The 23,535-nt window shown below is 39.1% G+C and overlaps 1 long non-coding RNA gene across 1 annotated transcript in view; it reads right to left on the bottom strand.

Moving 5' to 3' along the window:
• The window catches only part of LOC148189984 (uncharacterized), a 147,170-nt gene extending 124,041 nt beyond the window's left edge, over positions 1-23,129 (bottom strand). The window contains exon 1 of the long non-coding RNA XR_015776140.1: positions 22,657-23,129. This is a non-coding gene — a long non-coding RNA (uncharacterized LOC148189984). The remainder of the gene's footprint in view (positions 1-22,656) is intronic.
• Positions 23,130-23,535: the final 406 nt, after the last annotated feature.

Genomic DNA, 23,535 nt, shown 5'->3' with positions numbered 1-23,535 from the left:
TTCATAAATAAAATGATTTTACTGTCCAACAGCACAAAATGAGCACAATATATCTGCAGGGTCGACTGGGGTGTTAATCAATACAAATGACCAGGTGCTGAGATTTCCGGCTGTTAAAAGTCACTTTAAAACCTGTAGTAAATTTAAAGGCCTCCAACATTCAGCCAAAACACAGAAATGATAAAACATTGTTATTGATGTGCTGTGACTTCTTCCCCTGATATTTCTGTGTAAAATATCTGCAGCAATTATATTATATTTTTCTTTTATTGTTAAAATGCTAGTGGTTCAATTGCAGATGTTTTGCCATGATGTTGTTGATGTTAAAAGCAGCTGGTCATTTGTTAAGGGGGAAAGGGAGTTGGTACTTTAGAAAAGGAAAAAAAAAAGCAGCACACAGAAAGGTCCTCACAAACTACTGAAAGGAAACATTTAATCCACTCGGGATAATTTCAGGAAGCTTTACTCTGCAGCTGCAGGTTTATTTGGGTTACACAAAATAAAATCCAGGAAAGATTTTCCACCACACACCTTGAGGATTTGTCTTCAGTAAAACCTAGATTCCTGAAACTTATTGTGCCTTTGTGAAACAACAGCCTGCATTACTGACACTGGAGTCCCACAGTGAGGTTTGAATCTGAACAAATATGGACAAAATTTGAAAGTCTCAAACAGCTGGATAACTCTCTTATCTCCGGAACCACTGCTAACCACAGACCTACCACTCTTATGGGAACTTCCATTATAAAACATGATTTAATATACATTAACATTCACATTAATGCAACCGGCCTAATTGGAGGATAGAGATAGGATCAGTCTCATTAAGGTAGTGGGTGTTCGTAGAGCAGCATCAAAGAGCACAAGAGGTGAAAATTATTATGCAAGTAGATCATTCACTTTGTGACACCTTAAAGAGTTATTGGTCCCATTTTACAGTGTTAATTGCTACAGAAGTATTTTTTTCCCCTTTTCCAGAATAAAATTAAGTAGTAATATAGCCCACAGCAGTGGCTAAATCTGTATGTCTGGAATATATGACTATCGGTGAGCCTTACTCACAGTGGAAAGGTGAACTGTTACAAATTTAAGGGCAAAGGCAGCAAATGCATCGACTCTCTTTATTTTAATATGAGCTTTGGGGTTACCTATAATTCCTAAATATAATGTGATGCTTTGTTTTTATAGCTTGATTTTAGATACAAAAATCATATGGGAATTATGTTTAGAACCAAAGAGGTGTGACAGGTCAAGATTTTGGTATTGGTCATGGCGACAACTGAGGTCCCATTTCATTGCTCATACTAACACGTCAGTATGCATGACAGCCTGTGAGACTGCAAGTTCACAGAGCGAGGTTTAATATTCAGCAGTCAGTGTTGCTGCATTGACTTGGTTACTAAAAGAGGTCTGTAAAGGTTACGTAGAGCAGCTTTAAAGTGAATGTGCATGGTTTGTATTAGTAGGAGGTGCCAGCCAGAACTTGCAGACAGCAAAAGTTTCAGCTGAGCTGGGATCAGATAAGCAACAGCTTTGAAAAGTCAGTGGTTAAAAGTGTTTTAAAAACAGCAGAAAAACAGATCACTCTTAAAATGACAATCCTGCAGACATTGCCTGTGAAAGATGGCACAAAGTGTTGTTCCTGCGACCTCACAGTGTCACTTCTTTCAGGAGAAATGTGACCGCAAGAAAGTCTGTCTGCATTGGAATAAGCAACAGAAATACCAGGCGGTGGATGATAAAGAATGGCTGCGCTGATCCAAGTTCCTGCTGTTTCAGGCTGATAAGAGACGGCATAGAAAAAAACCACAAGACTACATGCATCCATCATAACGTCTCAATAGTGCAAGTTGGAGGTTGTGATTTGATGGAGGAGCGTGTGTTCATGCAACTTATTGATAAAAATGGAGCAAACATTGAGTACTGCTTATCTAAAATCACTGCAAATTATGTGTGGTTTTCAGCTATTTCAGTGTATACCAGCTAATCTCTGACACAACATGATGCTGAAATGATTCATCAACTGAGGAATTATTCGAGAATATTATTATTATTATTATTATTAATATTATTTTATTATTATTAACAGTAATATTATTATTAATATTATCATTACCAAACTAATTTATCCTTTTAAACTGCTGTTAGAAACATTGACCCTTTTCTCTGTTTTCACCACATATCAAATATGTTTGGATTCTGAACTGTTTTTTTTTTGTTTTTTTTTACACTATTTTATACACGAGAAATTAATTTAAAGAACACAACAACATATTACTCAATAATGTGAATAACTGTTAGTTGCGTACTTTAACACTGTCATTCTTTAGTGATAAACACAGCACCCAAAATAGGACATTTCTATGATTGGCCATTCCCACATAATAATGATATCAAAATGCAATCTCACAAATGTATTGATCGAACAAACTATTCATTCAAAAATGATGAAATCTTTGACCATTAGTGTCAGTGTTGTCGCCTACTGCCTTCAGGAGCAGCCTGGGCCAGATTTTGACAGCAAAGTACACAGTGACAGGAAGTCCTTAGAGGAAACAAGGAGGCAGTGTGGAAGTCATGATTCCATTACATTCTGACATTCATCAGAGCTGACAGGCTGGGTGATTATATTCCAGTTGCTGCAAAATTAAATGCTGCAATCTGCTCTTTGTACTGCAAGTCAGAGTCAGTATTTCACCAAATTTTGTCCCAATAACACAGGCGGGGTAAGAATAATTGCAACAGCCTGGTGAGGTCTGTGTGTATGTGTGTTTGTGTGTTTGTGTGTGTCCTCATATTAGTGTGTGTTTGCTGTTCAAACAACTCAAAGAAGGTTTTACCCCCACTTGATACAAAATTAGAGGCCAACAAAAGAAAGAATGGGACAAAATGCTTATTTTCTGTTGGTTTGGTTTGAAAAGTTGTAATGATGTAGAAAAAATTTTACATTTTGTAACTGAATTTCCTGCAGTCCTACTCAAATTGAAACATTTCTTAACTGAGCTGTATGCGACATTCAGAACATTATTATAGCAGCAAACAACTGAGTCCCTGTACGTGTGTCCCACTGGCCAGCTAATCACCGCCACTCTGCACTGTGCTCATACAGAGTTTACGACTGGCATCGCGACATTGTCAGTTTGGAAGTGTAGCGGCTCTCTGGTTTCTTCCTGGTTATACCTTTAATTATGTCAAGCACTATTGCCATTGTTAGCATTTTTTTTTTTGAGTTAGGGTTGCTAGCTGCTGACTGCCAACTCAGACACCCCATTTTAACAACTATGTGCAGACCACCGAAATGTTTAATTGATTCATTAATTCATTGTCTTTTTGCTCTTGTCCCAAGAAAAACAACAGAATCTGTTTCATGAACTGCCCCCAAATAACATATGTTAACATTCAAATTCAAGCGAAGCTCTTCTCATTAACCTGACCAAGTCATTTCTGTTCATTGTATGTGTCGTCAAAGTTTTTACAATAAGACATCCCATCACAGGCCTCTTTTCCTACAACTGTTTAGTCCAATATTCACTGGAATTTTTATCAGGTCCACCAAATCCTGACAAAATGTCCTTTTTACTGTTGAAGTTTGACTTTTTATTTGTCATTTCCTGCATTGCATTTGTCTTTGTGTATTCTTGTGCACAAAAGGTAGCTGGCTAGAACTTTCATATGGATGGTTGGTGAGAGCTAAATTGACCCGCAGAGATTTACTGGCAGACCAGAATAATGAACAGAAAGTGGTTGATGACCTGATACAGCCACAGAGTGGACTGTTGATTCTCAGTGGGATCGGATTTATCTCTGGTAAAGCAGACACCTCCACAACCTCTCTATGCTTAGAATTTGTCCCACTGTAATTGTCCTACTGTAGTGAAGAGCAGGCAATCGCTGACACAGTATCTCTCACACTCCGATATACGATGAGATTTCAGGAAAAGGTCAGATTGGATTTGTTTGAGGTCACCTGCTCAGGACGTCGCGCTCACGTTGAGTGGTAGATATCACCATCACCTCAGACAGGAATGGTTGAGAATCCGGACAAGAAAGAATGAAAATTACAGCAAAATGTCAGTCTTTCAGATCAGCCATCCTGCTACCATAGCCAACTTGGTGTTGAATAACACTGGATAGGAGCAATTTGGTAGTATATGTGACTGAATTTTTCAAAAATCCCAGTAATTTTCAAATGAGTTTCAAATATAGATATCTGATTCAATGTATTTCCTATATTTTTCTTAATCCAGAGCAAGAGAGTTAAAAGAGGCTATGATTCCACTAAACAGCATCATACTGCACATGCCCAGCATGATTTAATTGGTGTTAACTGTCATCTCCTCTAACAGAAAGATCTCCAATAAATGCCACCCACAAACCTAAATTTAATTTGCACTATCCAATGAGGCAGTATAAGCCATCTGAAATTATACAAAGTGATTGTATTAAAGTATTGCTTAATCGTTACCAGTCCACTCTTCTCTCCTCTCCTGAGACTATTGGCAGCCACAATACGATACACTGACATTGTTTTCTTCCTCTTGGCAGAGACTGTCAAGTGAGTCCCTCCTGAAATACCAATTATATGTACAATTTGACAATACTACAACCTGCCTGGTTGCATCTGGTCACTCTGTCTCTCTCTTTCTGTCTCCCTCTTGGATAGTTGCATTGACAACCACTATATGATACCCTTGACAACTTTTTAAATGTTGCTGCAGTCGAGTTACCCAAGGACATGTACTGTATACTGGAATGCTCAAAATCAGAAATCAGCTATGCATACAACAAGCACTTTGACAACTTCATTAAACTTATCTTAAAAACTAACTTCTCCATATGACTGGAATTTATATCAGCTCACAAGACTTATGTTCTCCTTTATTACATGTTAGCCATGAGATTGTATAATGACTTCAAGTTGGTTAGCCCAAATTTGGACCAAACACACTTCTGCCAAACCGCACTTAGTTCTCATCCTTAAAAGTGTTTCCTTTTGTAAAACATATTCTTTTAAAACACTTTTAAGAACGTTTCATAAGACTTGAGTGAAAGCAGAAACTTAGGTCTTCACCACACAAGTGTCTTGAATATCTACGTTCTTTGTGCTTTCTTGTTGGTAGCTTAGCTTGCTAACGGGCTAATGGCTGCTAACTCACCGGAGCTGTTGCACAGTTACGTATTTCCACTCGTTGCAACCCTGACCTCTTCCAGAGGTGGTTTGGAAAATTAGATCACAATCTGTCCTCAATGCATATTTGGTGCATTTACTCCTGTCGTTAGTGTGATAAAACACCACCCGATTTCAATCTGAACATCCAGAGCACACGTTAATAAAGGTGGAAATGGGGTCATTGTGGTGCGCCAAGCCATGATGTGCTCATTACTGCCCCCCTGAGGCTAAAGGGTGGAAAAAACCCACTGGTATTTCATTGTTGTTAAGAGCCACCATCTTCCCCCCAAAAACCACAAGGGGCAACAATGAGCCCCTTCAACACTCCATAACTTATTTTCACAAGTGACATAAAGGTGAGATTTGTGCTTATCAGAGATGTTTTCCATTTTTCAGTTCTACAAGTGAGAAGGTCCTTAATGAAGAAACGTTTCAAGGGTTTTTTGGCAAATTTATATCAAGTTAACCCTCTCACATCCGATAAAGAGTGGCACACAGCTGCGTCCCTGAGCTTTTCTATGGGAACTGTCTGGTCTTTGATCAGCCGTCACACACTGTTCTTTTTGACAAATCTATGCATAATAGTGACCATTTTGAATAAAATGATGCTTGTACACTGAGTTTTCTCTGGTTGCAAACTAAATAAAATCTCTGTGGTCCCTGCACTTTTGGCAAAATCAATCATGTTGTTAATCACTACCTTAAAGGGATGGAGCAAAGTGTGAGCAAGGGTAAGTTGAAGAATTGTGGAAATGAATTAATCCCAACTATTGTAGTTTTTAGGACAAGAGCACGTTAAAAGAAAATAGAAGGAAATAAGGAGAAAAGCAGAAAAATAATCTCTTTGTTAGTCTGCAGTAATTTCTGTGTTCACTTTGTCCCTCCATCCTACAGCAAGTATCTACTATTTTGGGAAGGGAAGATGATTTAGTTGTGAAAAACAACAAATAATATATGTACAATCAATGCAGAGAGGATTTGCCAAAATCAGACATCAATTTGAGTCTTAAGAATAAATGTGTGTGCTTTTAAGCATCAAAAACCTATAGTAGTTATACTGTTGTCATTTTGGTATAGACTGAGCAGTTAATCATTATACTGAAGTCTGGTTTTAAGTGCAACATCATTAAAAGTTAGAAAAATCTAACATTTAGAATGAAAACAGAATGAATAATGACAAAAACACTATTCGTCTGTTAGACCTTAAAACTCCCAGCTGGTAGGAGGCATAAAAATGGCGTCAGCAAGATGTTTGACAGAAATTTCATTTTAGTTGGAATGAAAATAGGGTTGACAATATTTAAAGTTTCTAACAACATTCACAACATTACCATATCACATTGTGTGGACACTAACATTATGATGTTTTGCAGATGTTGGGTTTTGTTCTCTGTAAATTAAGACTAAATGTCATTATATTATGTCAAGATGACAAGAGCCTTAAGTTTGTTGATTCTGTTTAGTTAAAAACACTACTTAAAACCAACAAATATTAACATCATCCGTCAACAGTATACATCATAACGATGTTGGCATTAGACTTTGTCCTGGCATTGAATTTTCACAATTTTCCAGCTGGCTCAGTTTAACCTGCAGATTGTGCTGTATGTCTGTTGTGTGCTAATTAAAGCAAGCATAGTTAAGAAGCGTTAACCTTTAAGATGCTAAAGATGCCCCTCTATGCGTAAAGTAAAGTGTAAGTTGAGAGACACACACACACACACATAAATCTTAATGTCAAATCTTTTGCAAACGATATTATCAGTATAAATGCACATCACAAATGCCACAAAGCATTACTTTTTTTTGTACTGCCTTTGTCTGGACTGTGCACCTGTATTTCCTCTTAAGGCTTGATAAAAACAATATATTTGTTCTTGAAAGTATGTTTGAAAGACTAAAGGTGCAGGGACAATACATGGTTACCCTTGGTCTGACTCTACATAATCAGCAACTATACATAAAGTGAAATATCTCAAATGGTTCTGTCAGCTATGTACTGTATACTGATAACGTTGTTGTGCCCTGGATTGGCTTTGTTTATTGAGATAAAAATTTGTTTGAACATCAATTACGCTTTTCTACATGGAAAATGTCCCTGAAATATTTTGAGTAACTGCCGCTTGAGAGTATGCAACACCATAAATCTGCTCCACAGGGGGTGTTAGGCACTATTTACAGCCCAGTGGTGGCACTATACAGAGCTGCAGTATTGTGTTATTCATGCAGTTTTCTTTCACACACAGCTTCTGTGTGATTTTGTTGCTGTTAACACCCACATTTGTTTGCAAATGTGTGTTAAACAATAAATCTTTGGCACTTTTAATAAGAGTTCGGTGGGACAACTGCAGGGATTGACACATGCACAGACGGTGAGCAGAGTTCAACCAAAACATTATTTATTCATTTTCATTTCATCTTTTTGGGTTCATATATTGAAGATAGCATAATGATTATCAGTCCTCTTTTAGCAGGTTCTGTTGTTATTGTCTCATCAGCCTTTGAACCCCTCTTGACAACATGGTGGACAAATTGCAGGAGGGTTAACGGGATCGGATGCTACCATTGTCATGAGAGGCCACCTCTAATCTCTCTCCACTCTCCAAACAAAGGCTGACATCATTCCTGCTTGCAACACACATTTTTGTGAGTCAAAAATGAAACATGCAGTTTTGCATTTTAGGCACGGAAAAGCCATTTAGAGCATTAACGCAAAGCAGGCTCACTTGTCAGCACGTTCCTGTTTAAATTTGAACTTCTAGAATTTTTCCAACATCAAAACATTACCTGATATTTATGATTTTAAGACAGAAAAACGTTTTTTAACTTAACACATTTCATAACACTTTTATACACATTTTAAGAAAAGTAATGTGGTTATTCTCATGTCTCTGTGTAGCTCAGTAAACAACAGTTTAACCATCTGTGCCGCGCTTCTGCACAGAGCATCTCTGGCAATTAGTGCTGGTTGCCTGGCAACCACACTGTGACGACAAGACTCCAGGAAGTCACTTTGCCCGGCAGTTGTTTGCCAAGAAGAAGTCACAGCATGTAACTCCCCTACAACCACAAACTTTCCTGTTTGTGTACAAATTAACAAAATACAACATGTACAACATTAATTAGTAAGTTTAAGAGGGGATGGTAGGCATATTTTTTTAGCTTTTGAGAGGGCGAGGCAAGCTGTTTCAATGTGGTTCCAGACTTTAGATGAAGCTTTTATACCGACGATGTTGTAAAGTGGATTTGGTATGAGCCAAAGGCAACTGCCTCTGACTTTAGCTCCGTACTTATTGGTAGTGAGACATTAAAATCACTTAAAAGCCGCTGTGCTGTACATCCACATACTGGCATACAATGACGCAAGGGGAACTGTTTAGCATCACTCAAAGATGAAGACGTTATTTAAAGCTTGAAAGTCTGCTCAGTGTGGGCTGGAGGGAAAGGAGATGAGTCAAACAAACACCAGACTTTGACCCAAGAGGCCGGTGTTTGAGACACACCGACACACCATTGCCTGTCCGTTTGTGTCACTCAAAGCCAGGTGTTTTTAGTGACATCCGCAGTCTTTTCCTAAACATAACCAAGTAGTTTTGTTGCCAAACCCAAACCACCAGCTCCCTCTAACTACCACTTTTGTGCCACTCAGAGCCAGATTTGAGCAACATCAGCAAAGTCGTTTTGTTGCCTATCCCTAACAGTCGACTCCTTCTTAATACTTAGTTTATGCCACTGAAAGCAGGTTGTTTTTTAGCAACACCGACACTTTTTTCCCCAACCATGACCAAGCACCTTTTTAGCCTAAATCTTATTAGACCCCTTTTTACTGCCGTGTCAATGCCACTCAAAGTCATGTTTTTTTTTTGTTTTTTTTTCTACCTCAACCTAGCACTGAACCCCTGACCACTGACCCTACTGACCCCTACTGTGTCAAGATACAACGCAAACGGCTTCCCCGGCATCATTTTAGTAATCCCTGAACTAATGCCTAAGTGACAAAATATGAGGAGTAAGGATGAGATCATGTTTTTATGATATTTATACTTTTGTAGCAAAATACACTGTTGTACAAGAGATCTTAAGTTTTAATTTGTGTTAAAGTTTTTAAAATAGTTTCTTTTACTCCAGTCACATCTCCTCAGCACCTAAAGCACATTTCTTACATCATCATATTCCCCAGATCTGGGTCAAACCAGGTTGTATAAAATCTCCAAGAAAAGGAGATTTAGATCTCCTACAGCCGTCTTTACTCTCTTCTTCTTAAGCGCCATTTTTAAGCCCTCTTTCTCCACATGAAGGCATGAAAAACTCAGGGGATTTACAAAAAAATTATAAAACCTCGACCTGGAATTGCCACCTTATCACAGTGAAGACGGTTTCTGTGCCCTCATGACCCTGAGAGCTGCAGTGTGAGGCGTAATAAGCTCTTGGTCCACACTGAGCGATTTATTGGCTCTTATGAGAGGAGGGGCCAAAGGTGAGGCGAGGTACCCATACTGAGGAGAGTGGGGGCTCGCAGTGGAGCCAAGCTGAGATGAGGGAGCTCGCAGGCAGGTGTCTGGTGGCTGAGCGATCCACAGAGCTCAGCCACGGCCAATTCCTCGTAGGCTCACTACCTTAAAAGAGGCAAAAAAGGTGTTTTTCAAATTTTTGGCATGAATTTGACCACTGGAGTGTTGCAGTCTGTGCTCGTTCTCTTCACACAGCCATTGCAGGTGCAGTAGATATTAGCTGTAACTACCTGGCTGCAGGCACTGTGAAGTCTGACTGTGTTTGTATTTTTTCCGAGTATTTTTTGGGGAGAGGAAGATGCAACAAAGGTCCTTAGTTAAACTCGAACTGTGGATGTTGCTGTGCACCGTAGGCATCTTAACCCCTGAACCACAGGAGCAGCTCATGTCTGTAATTTGTTGACAGTTAAGACTTATCAGGTACTCGCTGAGTCTTTCCTGACGCTGCCTCTCCTTCTTGTTTTCTCTACACGTCCAAAAAGTCCTACAGATTCTGGAGAAGCGTGGACTTTTTCACCTAACTTGAAAGAAATGTCAAGAGTTAAGCTAAAGACCTAAAGCTTTTGCAGACGCTTCTTATACTACTTGTACTAGTGTGTTCTGTATCCATCAATGTGTCTTCATTGATTTTGGAGGCAATCGTACATTCTTAAAAGACCTGAACTGAAGTGTGCAGTCCAAGGCCTGTTGGAAGTTGATAAAGTGCGTGAGTGCCTTGGACCATAATTATGGTAAACTAACTCTTCGTGCAGAAAACGCTAAAGGGATTATATATTGGCTTGCTGGGGATATACCTCCTCCAGAAGGAGTTACATCTCATTTTTCACTAAAAGCAGTATGTGTTACCTCAAATATAATTTTTAGGGATTGTGCATGAAACCTTCTTATTTATACTAGAATGCACATTTTAAAAATGTACTACAAATTCTCAACTTAAAAAAGAGGACAAACTACATCCATCAGATTTTATTAAAAGCTGGGATAGGCAGAAATCTGAATCTGAAAATACACCCTCCTCCTACAGCACTCGCCTCTCTGTCCTTAGCCCCTTCAGCCCAATGACCATGGGCACGTGTATATGCCCTTCATACAGTATAAAACTGTTTCACATACACTGATTTATTTAATCTTATCTAATTGTAGAGTTGCACGAAGATTAATCAGCCCCTCTGCAAATGAGACAAGAATCAGCTAGCTTGCTGCCTCAAAGTCTCTCCAAGTCACTTCCCACCGCTGTGGACTGCCTCCCTGGGAGGAGAGCAGGCAGCAGCTTGGGAGACAGGTATCTGGTTGGTGACTGTAGTGGCTCAAATTCCGCTAGCGCAAACCCCTCATGAACCAGGCTCCACAGTGGTCTGGTGGCTAGCAGCAACGCTGGGTCTCACCTGTGTCATTGCAGCAACAGAAAGGTTGCTGATGAGGCAGGGAGTCAGGGCTGTCTACCCTGCTGGGGCTTGCTGCTGGGGTTTATTTTCAAAATCTCCTCTCCATTTCTGAAACCCTTCGCCAATATTGACATGTGTGTTGTTTCATAACTGTCAGACTCTCTTTGAGACTCTTTTTTGATGAGTCCATCTTACTTTTTTCTGGTTGCTTTGCAGTGCAAACAGCTGAAAATGCAGCTTTCTTTGCAGGATTCTCTGCCACTCTCTTTGAAGTGATCTGTAATTGGCCAAAGTTTCCCATCACTGCCTAGATTTTCAGAAACAGAGCCAAGCGCAGGTGCAGAAGTCTGATGTTCGCTCAGTCCACTTGAATTACAATATGCTCCAAGGTTATTATGGGATTTTTGCCCAATTAAATCAAAATTAAACTGCCTACCCGGACTCTATGTGCAGTTATGAAGAGATGCACATCTAGAGACTTAACTATAAAAAAGCTTTTATTGCATCAGTGCTACAATATGAACATCAACACATCGTTGCTCAGTGTGAGGATATAGTGTCATGTAAAGATGATGCTGCTTACAATTATTATCAAAAACACCAACACCCACCGATACACTTTATGACCCATACGTTGATGCTCATTGCTTTACCTTTTTGATAGCCTCAAACACAGACAGTTTACTGTACACCTTAGTCACACATACTCACCACACTGTCTTTGATTTAAAGTATTTATGTGTGTCTCACAGCCACTTACATTTTAACTAAGGGAAGGGATTTACCTCATTATGAAAGACCATCACGGTTTGATGATGCGCTTCACAGATGCCATCAACTGAAGCCAAAAGCCACAGTCTGACGTAAAGCCATGCAATAATGATGCAGAACGGAATTTACTTTGATTTTAACAGGAACTAATTGCTGAGATCAAAACTGAGGATAATGGCTAGCTAGTCATGACTGGATGTGTTAAATTGCCATTGGTTGTGCTGCAGAGCGTTGCCTTCATTAATCACAGCTTCTTTCCAAATCAGCTGTTTGGGTTATTTAAAATGAGATGCAAAAAGGTCATGCTTGGTAATTAAAGTGTAGCTGAAGAGTTGCTCTACCAGATACTTTAGCTAATGTCCTTCATTTATAAAATCCTGTAAATCATAATGATGAGAACAGACATGCGCTATCATATATTATACACAGCCTGTGCTCACACGTGTTAATGGTCGTCAGCACTGACAGCTGCACTGCATCACTTCAGCTCTACGTACACTTATGTCAATGCATCCCTTTAGTTAATGACTGTCTTTTTTCCCTTCTCAGGAGAAAAAGACAAATATAGCAGTGGCACATGTTTATTTCAAACAGCCTACAGCTAAATACACATGAGTAGCATTACAGACTCCACCATGATGGGATAGGTTAATGGGACAGGGCCGGTGGGAATCACCCACAGACAAGTTGCCCATATACTTGGCAGCACACACATAAGCTGGATTCCTCTTTGAATCTGTAGGGTATTTTGGTAACACTTTAGTTGTCAGTGGTGTTATTAGAGCTGAATTACAGAAGGATAACAACAGCATGGCTTCTGCTATTCTCTCGAGGACCTTTCTATGCCTGCAGTGGTGGAGTGTAGTCAAAAGTGAGATCACCTTGTTACCACTGTAATTAGAGACAAAACAGTTTTTCCACTCTATTCAAGCAATACTCTTTTGGAGACCTTTTCAACAGCCTGGAGCTGTAATGACAGACAGAAATCACAAGTGAGACTAATATCTCTCACTAATATCTCTTCTCTCTGTGCAAGTCTTGTTTAAAGGTGACAGGTTGGTTGGTCTAGATAATTAGACATTATGGCCAATTATCTGCGGGTTCTGCAGAGTCCCAGGCAAAGCCCCGTGTGTGTGCATGCACACACAAAATCACACCTGCAGATTAATTACATTTTTTTCCAAAAAGAGATGAAACAAGTTTTGAGATGTTTTCCAGGAGAGTCCGCAAACTAATTAAATCCCAAAGCAACAAGAATAACAACAAAAATCAGTAGGATTACAGCCTGTCATAAATACTGAGCCTAACAGGACCAGAGTGGTACAACTCAGAAAACAGCTATTAAAACTTTTTTGTTTTGTTTTTCCCTCAAATTTGACATTTGCTTGGATAAAAAAAGATGGATAATGTTTTTATCTATTCACGATTTAATTTCTTTTTTCTACCTTTATTTTATCTTTTTTTTCATCAGTGGATCCACACATGCGGCAGAGAACTGGTAGCCTAATTGAAATAAATTTAGTCATGCATTAAACTGCAGGCTGACAGAAGTGTGTTACTGATTAAAATAAGCATATGCCAAGTGAAAGAAGTAAAATTGATTTGAAATAATGACTATCTGGAATCAGACAAGCCTGTTAAAATGTTTGGTTATTGTGAAGAACTCCAGCAGCTTCTTTGCAGTTATTGTACAGCTTTTTTTATGGCAATCTATAGATATTATTATGTATATTTGGTGTGTAATCTGCAAAGAAAATTGCTGCAAGTCAGATAGATAGCCGGCAGGGTCATGCAGGGAGCACGCTGCCCGCGTCAGCGGTTCGTGAGCGTTGCCGAACCTGTTGGGGTTTTTTTTCAGCGACCATTTCAACAAGTTGGAGCAGCCACACTGCCTGCGTTAACAGCACTGCTCAGGCGTGTCTCAGTTGCCTGTCAGCTGCAGCACATCCAGCTAAACAGTGGCTCGCTGTTTTTTTCCGTGTGCCAGGTGCAGATGTCAGCACGCATAGACAGTGAAAATGGCGTTATGATGATTATATTGACTCTGTACCACCTTTTATTAGTTTCGATGTCTTTATTCATCACAGTGATGAGGAAATACAAACGTATCTATTTTACTCAAACTTTCCTGCTTCCGTTTCAAAATAAAAGTCGTCTAACAATGTATCTGTCGACAGAATCCCATGAGATGTTGACAAAAGGCATTTTACTGTGAAACATTCAAAGGACCTTATTGTTAGCAATGCAGGAGCTTGTACAGCTTCATAAATGAGTGGAATTTGTGCCTATAAATGTGGAAAAAACTGAGTGCATGACAGCACTGCATTCACAAAGAATGTTGTCACAAACTCACACCCTGAAAACATTAAGAAAACATATTTGTTGTCAAAAAGAGGGTGTGAATTCAGTAAAAGGGTAAAATCAAAAACTGGCTGCTTCAAAGTTCCCCATAAACTTTGCATACATTCTTTCAAATTTCTCCTCATAGGAACAGGGAAATAGCACATATGGACTACTCTCTTCAGTCTGAGCCAGATAAGCGACTGAAAATGGATGAATGAAATGATGGATGGGCATATTTTTTAAATCCCTTATTCTCTCACATTCTGGTCATTCAGCCATCACCAGTGGCACTTGTTCTTTCTGTCCTTTTTCTTTTCTGAATTTACACATCTCATCCCATTTTCCATCAAAAGCAATATTCCCTGCCTTTTCTCTATACTCATTTTTAGGGATTGTGCATAAAATTCATCATCATGTTACAAAATGTCTGGAGACTGCGCATTCACCCAGGGCATTCCTTGTCACACCTTTCAGGGGAAATATAGGCACTAAGCCCAGAGACAAAAGAGATTGACTGCCTTCCACAGCTCAGCTAGTCATTGAAAGGACATTTAGGCCTCTCTGAAGAGCAGAAAAGTAGAGAAGCCTACCACCCTCCAATAGCAGACCTAAAATAAGTCCCTGTAGTCATTACAGCTCACTGCATTCTTCACATTGTAGTCTTAAGTGTGAAGATGAAAGGAAGGACTTGGAGAAAGAGATATTTGGGATTAATCAAATGCAAATAACAGAACCCAAAAAGTCAGTCATCTTGAATAAAAGGGAAGAGGTTGAGTTACTTTCTGTTAAGCATGATACACATCCCAGCTATTAGTGTTTCTCTGGAGATGACAGACCTACCCCAGGGAGTCTAATATGAACAATAGGTTATACAGTAAATGCTGTGTGTACACGTGGGACAGCAATTAGACTCATGGCTGCGTTCATTCATATATAGTCAGTCATTTGTGGCAGACCACACTCTGGCAACATTGACATGGAATGAAACTCAGGAAAATGTTAAATTTTATAAAAGGGACAAAATACACTGGTGCTAGGTTTTAAAGTGATAGTGCGGGATTTTTGAAGTGGGGCTGTATGAGATACTTACGTACAGTCAGTGTATTACATACAGTAGCTGGTGCTATCAATACTTTGATGCAAACAGCTGACCACCGGCTGATAAGAAATGTAGAGCCAAATGAAAAGGCTGTGACAGCGAGGTAAAGCAGTGAAAATACTTTAATTATAGCATCCACTTAGACTGATGTTTATTTTTTTAGGAAGGACTTCTTTAAAGTGGCTAAAATATGTTTTGATATCAACCCCTGTGGAGTGCATGCCCCTTGTTTTTCTGCAAACCGAACGCCGACTGCCAGCTACTGTATGTAATACACTGACAATACACAAATATATCATACAGCTCCACTTCAAAAATCCCAAACTTTCCCTTTTAAGTATATAGTTTTATGTTCTGTACTAGCACTTTTTTTTAATAATGCTGATTCACTCTCAGTTGGAGTGTTGCTAGTCTGCATTTCATGATGATTTAAGCAAACAGCGAAAACAATCTGACTGAATTAATTCAAATACGTTGTACTCAATTGTCATATTACGTGCAGCTAACCAAAACAATGCAGTATCAAGACCCATTCAACATTTAAACACGCAAAAAGCAATAATTCCAATCAAATTAAGTTCATGCACATTTTTCACATTCAAGTACACGCTGTCTTGACAGTGTTGACCTTTGAGGAAACACTCATAGAGTCAACAATGGAGTTGGACGTAGTTATCTTGGCTTACTGCACCAGCCACTATTATTTAACCTTCTCTGTCTGAGAAAAAGTGTTCAACAAAAAGGTGAATGCTTTGCTGTAACAAGACAACAGGAACCAAGAAAAAAAGTGGCTTTGAGAGGTTTTTTGAATGATCAGCGCTGTTTCCAGCTGGCTGGTGTGTTGGTGGGTAGGTCCCCAGATACAGTAGTTTGTCAACTTATTTCAAGTGCCACACATTTCATAGAGATGCAAGTGTATTTTGCTGTACCATTAGGCATTAATGCAACAATAAATCCTGCAGTCAAAAAGGTCAGTTTTCAGTTTTGAACTGTCTCACACCTCAATTATGACTTCACCATGGGCGCCTGCAAGGACCACAGAAAAATGACGGATGTGCACAGACAGGCAAAAACCCAACACACATGTCCCTGCAAAGGTTTGTGTCTGATGGTGTGACCTCACCATCAAACCCCGCGAATGTGTCAAGCTAAATTAAGCATTAGAAAGGTGTTGACTCAACTTGATAGTGATTTTGGAGGCTGTTTGTGGTGTTGTTGGTGTTAACTGTACTGTGCTATACTAACCTACATTTCTACTATGTAGTCTAGCCTCATTTATGTGAATGTGTTCCTTATTGTAGTTTTGCCTTTCCGCCAGGAAAACAATTTATCCTGTTATTTAAAATAAAACAATTTAAAATGCTTCACGCTCCCACAGTCCCAATATTTACCAGCTGAGAGGAAACTGAGGCAGAAATTCTGGACTGCACTGCACTCAAACTGCCTTGGACCGCTTGCTGTGTTTCTTGATTCAGGACAAATCTATACATATATACTGTTGTCATCTCATTATAGATCTGGCTGTGTAACTTGTTTGGCAATGCACACACTGTGCAGCAGCAGCACTGCATTCAATCTGACAGAGCCTCCTGGTGTGACAGTAACATGGAAACGTATAACTCTTGTTTCTTGTTTCCTCTAATGCAGCACGTGTTTACAGTAATGCATGTCATCATTAACTTGACGCTTTATCAAAATCATGTTTGCAAAGACTTACATGTTTTTAGATTTCCCACATATCTTCACAACAGGGTGTGACATGTTGATAAATGTGTGTTTTATGAGATCAGAGACGGGTTCATTGCTTTCTCTGCTAGAAGAGTGCTATGGTGTGCTCAGTGGTTTGAAAATATTTTATTAAAGCTAAAATTAAGGACATACTGTATGTACACATCAGACAAAATTTTGGTCCTCAGTAAGATGTTATATCTCGTTTACCTCGGAGCCAAAGATTTTTAGTTGCTAAATTGAGAACTGGTTTTATTCCTCTGGCCATTGAGGTTCGTCAACACGATTCAGGGAGAAAACCAATCATGTGAGCTGTGTGATTTGGCTGAAGCGGAAAGTGAGTCCCATTTTCTTTTGTACTGTACAAATTATGATAATCTAGGGGAGTTAATTTTCCATGAAATGGCTTGACAAAACCTTAAAATATTCTGGTGTATAGATGATCAAAAATTGGAGTAGCTGTTTAAGTCTAATGTGTCGAAGTTTGCAAACGGTATCTAAAAACTGGGGGACGGGCAGAAAGGAATATGCGATATTTATTCTAATTTCTTTATATGGTATATGTATTTTGTTAGTGATTATTGAATTTTGTTGAAGACAGTGCTGGTCTGAAGATTTGAAAGTGAAATATGCTTCTCTACTTCTGGGCTTTCTCTGTCGTTTGGAGATGTATGCACAGCACTCTGGTGCAGGCTTGTATAAATTTATGGTGTCTTGTAAAAGCATGTGGGCTGGGCATAGTCATCTGCATGACACAATAATAAAATTGTCATTCATTATTTTACATTTTCACCTTATGCTTTCTGAGGTTCTGAGTGTCACCTATCCACTTCTGACTATTTTTGAATATTAGTATTTGTCTTTAGTTCATCCATCTCATATTTCTGCCATTGTGACTGACAGTAAGCAGAGCACAACGTACAGTAATATGAAAGGCGGATAATAAAAGAACTCAACCAGGGCAAAATGCAATGCGAATAGAAGAGAAACTTTTGTAAAGCCAGACTCAGGCTTTATGCTTATTGTGATGCATTATATAAGCTCTGGCAATATTTAGTCTGGCAGCAAGAAGCTTCTTATGACTCTAAGAGAACAGACCCGTTACATCTGTTCAGTGCTGACACTGTGCAAACCCTACGGGGAATAATGTGAAAGAGAAGAGCAGCCTAGATGACTAATACAAATTTCCGGTAAGTTCGGGTGCAAATTCAGATGTATTTCTCATTTCTACCACAGAAGAATATATTTGGAAGGGATATTGCTACCTCAAGACAAAACTTAACAAATTTTAAAAACATCAGACTAAACAAAAGCACAAAAACAACTCGAGTATATGAATACATTAATGCATTAAAACATATATGTACCTGAATGTGTTTTTCTAAAGGGGTTCTATTAAAAATTCATGGCGTATGAGTTGTCGGGGCACGGTTTTCAACATGGAGGTGGCTGTTCCTAATATTTTCTCCCCAGTTAAAGGGGTTTTGTTTGGGGGGAATAAGAATAAAACTGACTCGACTTAAGCTGGCAGCTAACGGTTAACTGCGTTGACTCCAAAAACAATGGCTCCGTGCTGACATAGCTAATGGTGTTAACCAATGGGGAACCAGAGGGTAGGCACTACGCTTTTGCAGTTGGTAACCGCCATATGAGCCAGCCAGTAAGATACACACACGCACTAACTTGCACACAAGGCCAGACCGGCAAACTGCAACAAACCACAGAGAAGCTCAGACTACAACACTTGCATCGGTAGCATGACTTCATTCTTCACTCAGGACACCATTACATCACTATACCTTTACATAGCAAATAGTATGCTGATGCTATATTAATGCTCTGATTGTCACAAATAGAACCTTTAAGCTTAACGTCCTAATATTGTTCCTGTATTCAAACAGAATCATACATAAATGTATTCTGAACCGCTTTAGGTGTGACAGCTAATATGTTATTACAGATGCTGATGAGAGGAGATTTAGAAAAGGAGGCAGCTTTCTGGAACGAAGCAGTGTGTGTCAGTTCTGTCTGCACTCCAGTACACCCTGTATACTACTGAATGTCACTGCTCACATCTTCAACACCATAAACATTGATGAGACTACGCTAAAAATCATTTCACAGTTTGCAGTTTCCATCAAATCCTCTCTGCAATTTGCCCCCAGTCATGTACATCTCCATCCAGATAATGTGTTAATCTTCTCTACAGTGAAGACGGAGTCTCTGGAGATCATTTGTCTATTTCATGGGTAGTTTCCCACAGAAACTAAAAGGGAAGCACAGTAACTTAATTATTCTGAATACTACAAGTTGGCTATCACACCACTCCATACATGTAGTGAAACTCAATGTCAAATCGATAGCTAGTTTATCGGAGCGTGTTCTAGATACAAAGTGATTAGATATGAGCATTTTAATAAAACCAAATGTCATAAGTGCTATTTAAAGAAAACTGTGAATACAGGGAAGTAGGGCTGTGCAATTCATTGAATTTCAATTTCGATTACGACTTTGGCTTCACTCGATTATCAAAATAAGATAATCGAGATAAAACAATTTTGTGCGGCATGATGAGTCTAACAATGTTGCTCCCGTTTTGTCTTTTATTTTGTAAATTGCACCCTTTTTTGTGGATGTTCTCGGCCTGTCCCCCTAAAGTCCAAACAGACGTTTCAGCACGGGTTGAAAACAGAGAGCCACAGCGCACTGCCTCTCTGATTGTTTTGAAACTTCGGTGTCTCATTTTGGTTCCAGACAGTGAGTGTGCGCAGCGAGAGAGAGAGAGCGTGAGCGTGAGCGGCAACAAGCACGAGCAGGGAGAGCATACGTATATGTGCCTGTGACAGTGAGGCTGCAGTCAGAGGAGCAGAGAGTATGAAGTGAAACGCAGCTGTGTGATGTGTGAACAGTTGAGACTGTCTGTCAGAGAATAAAAGACTCGAGACACGTTCCCATGTCTAGCTCGCCAGCTGCTGATTAAAGTGACAGAAATTAGCCCCCAAATATAGCAAGCTAAGTTAGGTTCCCACTGGACACAGACCAGGCTCCCTTAAGGTGGACTGTTAAGGTGGACCAGCTTTTCTCATTGTAGTGACACTCCCAGCTGCTTCTAAACAGATAATGGAGAAATGTCTGTGTGCTGAGTCTCTCCTGAATTAGTGAAACAATTATTGATCCTTACTCAAAATGTATTTTGCTGTTATTGATACAGAAAAATACAGCAAGTACAATTATATTAGTTGGGTTAGGTTTTATTATTATGTGAACGTGAACAAACTAAAATAATGTGCAAGATGTGTTACAGTTGTGGCTGCACCACAAACCTTTTACTGTTTTTCAGTTCCCTTGTATTTAAAATTAACAAATTGACATCCGGTGTTAAAAATAAACACCAGAGTTAATGTTCAATAACTGAAGGTCAATGAGTAATCATGTTAAAATAATCGTTAAATTGTCCTGATTTCAATATCAATCAAAATAACTGTGATTGCTATTTTTGCCATAATCGAGCAACCCTACAGGAAAGAGAGCAGTATTTATTGTTCCAACCAGCTTTTTTATCATAAAGTACAAAGGTAATAGACCAATTACACACTATCATAACAATGTGGGTAGTATGTGTAAATAAACTGGTAAACTCCTCTTCATTTTACCAGTGCCCAGATCTCCCTGCTCATTTGTCAGGAAATATTTTCACTGGAACTGTGACTCAAATTTCATAAACCGCTTCTATAGACACAAAAAGTGTAGAAGCGGTTCCAGAAAGAGTCCCGCCCCTCTTGCACTCTCTCTCAAACTTTGACCAAACTTGGATTAAATGGTAAAATTAAGCAGTGATGAGAAAACATAAACCAAGATTCTGTTGGGTTTTTTTTCCCTAAAGTGTCTTGAAAAACATAATTTAGTGCACTGCTGCTGTACCAAGATTTCGTGAACAGTAAGTGTGCATGATGCTGTTTCCTGTATTGTAAAAACAGAGGCTGAAAAATACTTGAGATCAAACTAAGCAGTTCTGATAAAATACGAAGCACCTTTCTGCTACTGTGTTGCTCAAATAATTTCAGAAATACATTTTTGGCTTATAGTTTAACTATAATTCGTGATCATTAGTTACCAGCTACCTGCCATAATGTTTCATTTGGATAAACGTCCAAGCTTCTATTTATGCCATCCACCAGCAGGAGCATTGATCTGGTGCGGCGATGTTGTTTTCTATGGTCGTGTGACACCAATTTTAAAAGTATTAGCATCTTTCTACTGTACAGACAATAAATAGACCATTATTTCAGCAGTGAAATACTTCATGAATTTTTTTTATATCTGTCACTCAAGGTTATACCTGAAAATACGACATTTTGAGGGATAAAGTACCGCTGTTTTGTTTTTGCAAAGCAGATTTCAGCACTGAGTGGCTGATTGGCTTTTTTACATAACTGGATTTGTGAATATTAACCTTTTGAAAGTATGTCATGAAAGTCACTGTGTTAATTAAAACTGACTACTGCTGTTGCTATGAGATCATTCACTCCACGTTAGATCTACAATCCACATGTTGAAAAAGTAAAGCATAAATAAATGTAGGTAAATAAAGAAATGAAAACCACAATTTCAAATGCTTGTAGTCCCTTAAAGTTACCCAACCTCAGCGAAATTGACACTGCCATGAATTTTAACATAGTAAAAATAGTGACTTAGAATAGTGAACTTGCATACATCCGTTGATGAAATTTGATGTAAGCAGCACAACTGGTATCAGGACCATGGTCAGGGTCATGGATTTTACCAAGAGTCTCATAAAACCTCAGTGTGATCAAGGAAAAACAAAATAATAATATTAATAATAATAATGCCAACCATACTCATCCTGCAACTCTTACATAAAATGTAATTAAACCCAAGCAATCAATGCTTTGTTTGTTTATTTTCATTGTCTTTTCTTTGTTTTCTTTTATTTTTTATTGATTTTTTTTTTTAAAGTATCTTTATGTTCATTATTGTGGTTGTTTGTTTGTTTTTTTTGTTTGTTTTTTTTTAAACTTTTATCCAATATCCAATCCAAGATCATTGTTTTGTTAATCTTGTGGGCTATTTGGTTATATGTGTGCACTGAATGGTGAATAAAGGGTAAAAAAAATAATAATAATAAAGGGAGGGGCAGGCAACCAAAGATAAAATAAATACAGTTCTACATTCAATGATGTTGGATACCTGTAAGGTACAGGCGTACAGCCACACTGCAATATAGCCTGACACCCACACAGTCAAGCCACAACTAAGCCCACACAATGTGGGCTTACAACAAACTACAAGTGCGCAAGCAACATGTGGCCTCCTGCCACTGATACAATAACCAGGCAGACACCGCAGTCTACAACAGGAGCAGACACGGCGGTCTACAACAGGAGCAGACACCGCAGTCTACAACAGGAGCAGACACGGCGGTCTACAACAGGAGCAGACACGGCGGTCTACAACAGGAGCAGACACCGCGGTCTACAACAGGAGCAGACACGGCGGTCTACAACAGGAGCAGACACGGCGGTCTACAACACCAGCAGACACAGCGGTCTACAACACCAGCAGCAACACGCAACGCCCACAAACAACAAGCCCAAATCATCTCCAATAAATGAATATGAAACAACTTACCCATGATGTCGTTATCCAGCAGCTGTCAGTTTGATTAAAACCCAGCAGAAGTAACATGAAATGTCCAAAATGTCCAACATCCAAAAGCTCCGACACTTTTGAACACGCCAATTTCCCCGAAGTATAACCACACTCTCCTCCGTGTCTCTCTTCTCCTCTGCTCTTGCGCTTTATAGTGTCCGACAGTATTTCTTCTTCTTTTTAGCTTTGAAACATGATATGGCTAACTAGCTTAGGCCTACACACTTGCGACACAGCTCGCGCGCACCTGGACTTCCAAGTCAGGGGTCACGAGCTAGCGAATGACGCACACACGCACGTGCAAAGAGAGACATCGTGGAAAGGCCCGTGCCAAACTTGCGCGAAAACGATCACCGCTGTTTGTAGCACAACCTGTTTGCAGCATGGATCTCTTTTAAGCACAAGGTTGATGTGTCTGGCATCATCCGGACTTGTCCTGACGTCATGCACAGGTGGACAACGGTAACCTCGCGAGATCGAGGCGGCCACAGTATTTAAAGGAAAGTGCTGCTGAAGTTGCTCTTCATCTACAAGACCCAGGGCATAATGGAAAGAAACGCCTGGCTCTAACCTGAATAAAGCAAAAAGATCAGCAACGTCATATATATATATATATATATGTGTGTGTGTGTGTATATATATATATATATATATATATATATATATATATGTGTGTGTGTGTGTGTGTATGTGTGTGTATATATATATATATATGTATATATATATATATATATATATATATATATATATATATATATATATATATATATGTATATATGTATATATATACATATATACATATAGGGGTGTAGGAATAAATAAGTGTGTATTCATAGTCTTTTTGGTTTTATTCATTGC

The sequence above is a fragment of the Plectropomus leopardus genome, chromosome 3, assembly GCF_026936395.1.
Source record: "Plectropomus leopardus strain MGB_pleo_1.0 chromosome 3, ASM2693639v1, whole genome shotgun sequence".
NCBI classification, from domain to species: domain Eukaryota; kingdom Metazoa; phylum Chordata; class Actinopteri; order Perciformes; family Serranidae; genus Plectropomus; species Plectropomus leopardus.
Note: the sequence above shows the minus strand (reverse complement) of the source record. Positions and strands in the feature narration are given on the sequence as shown.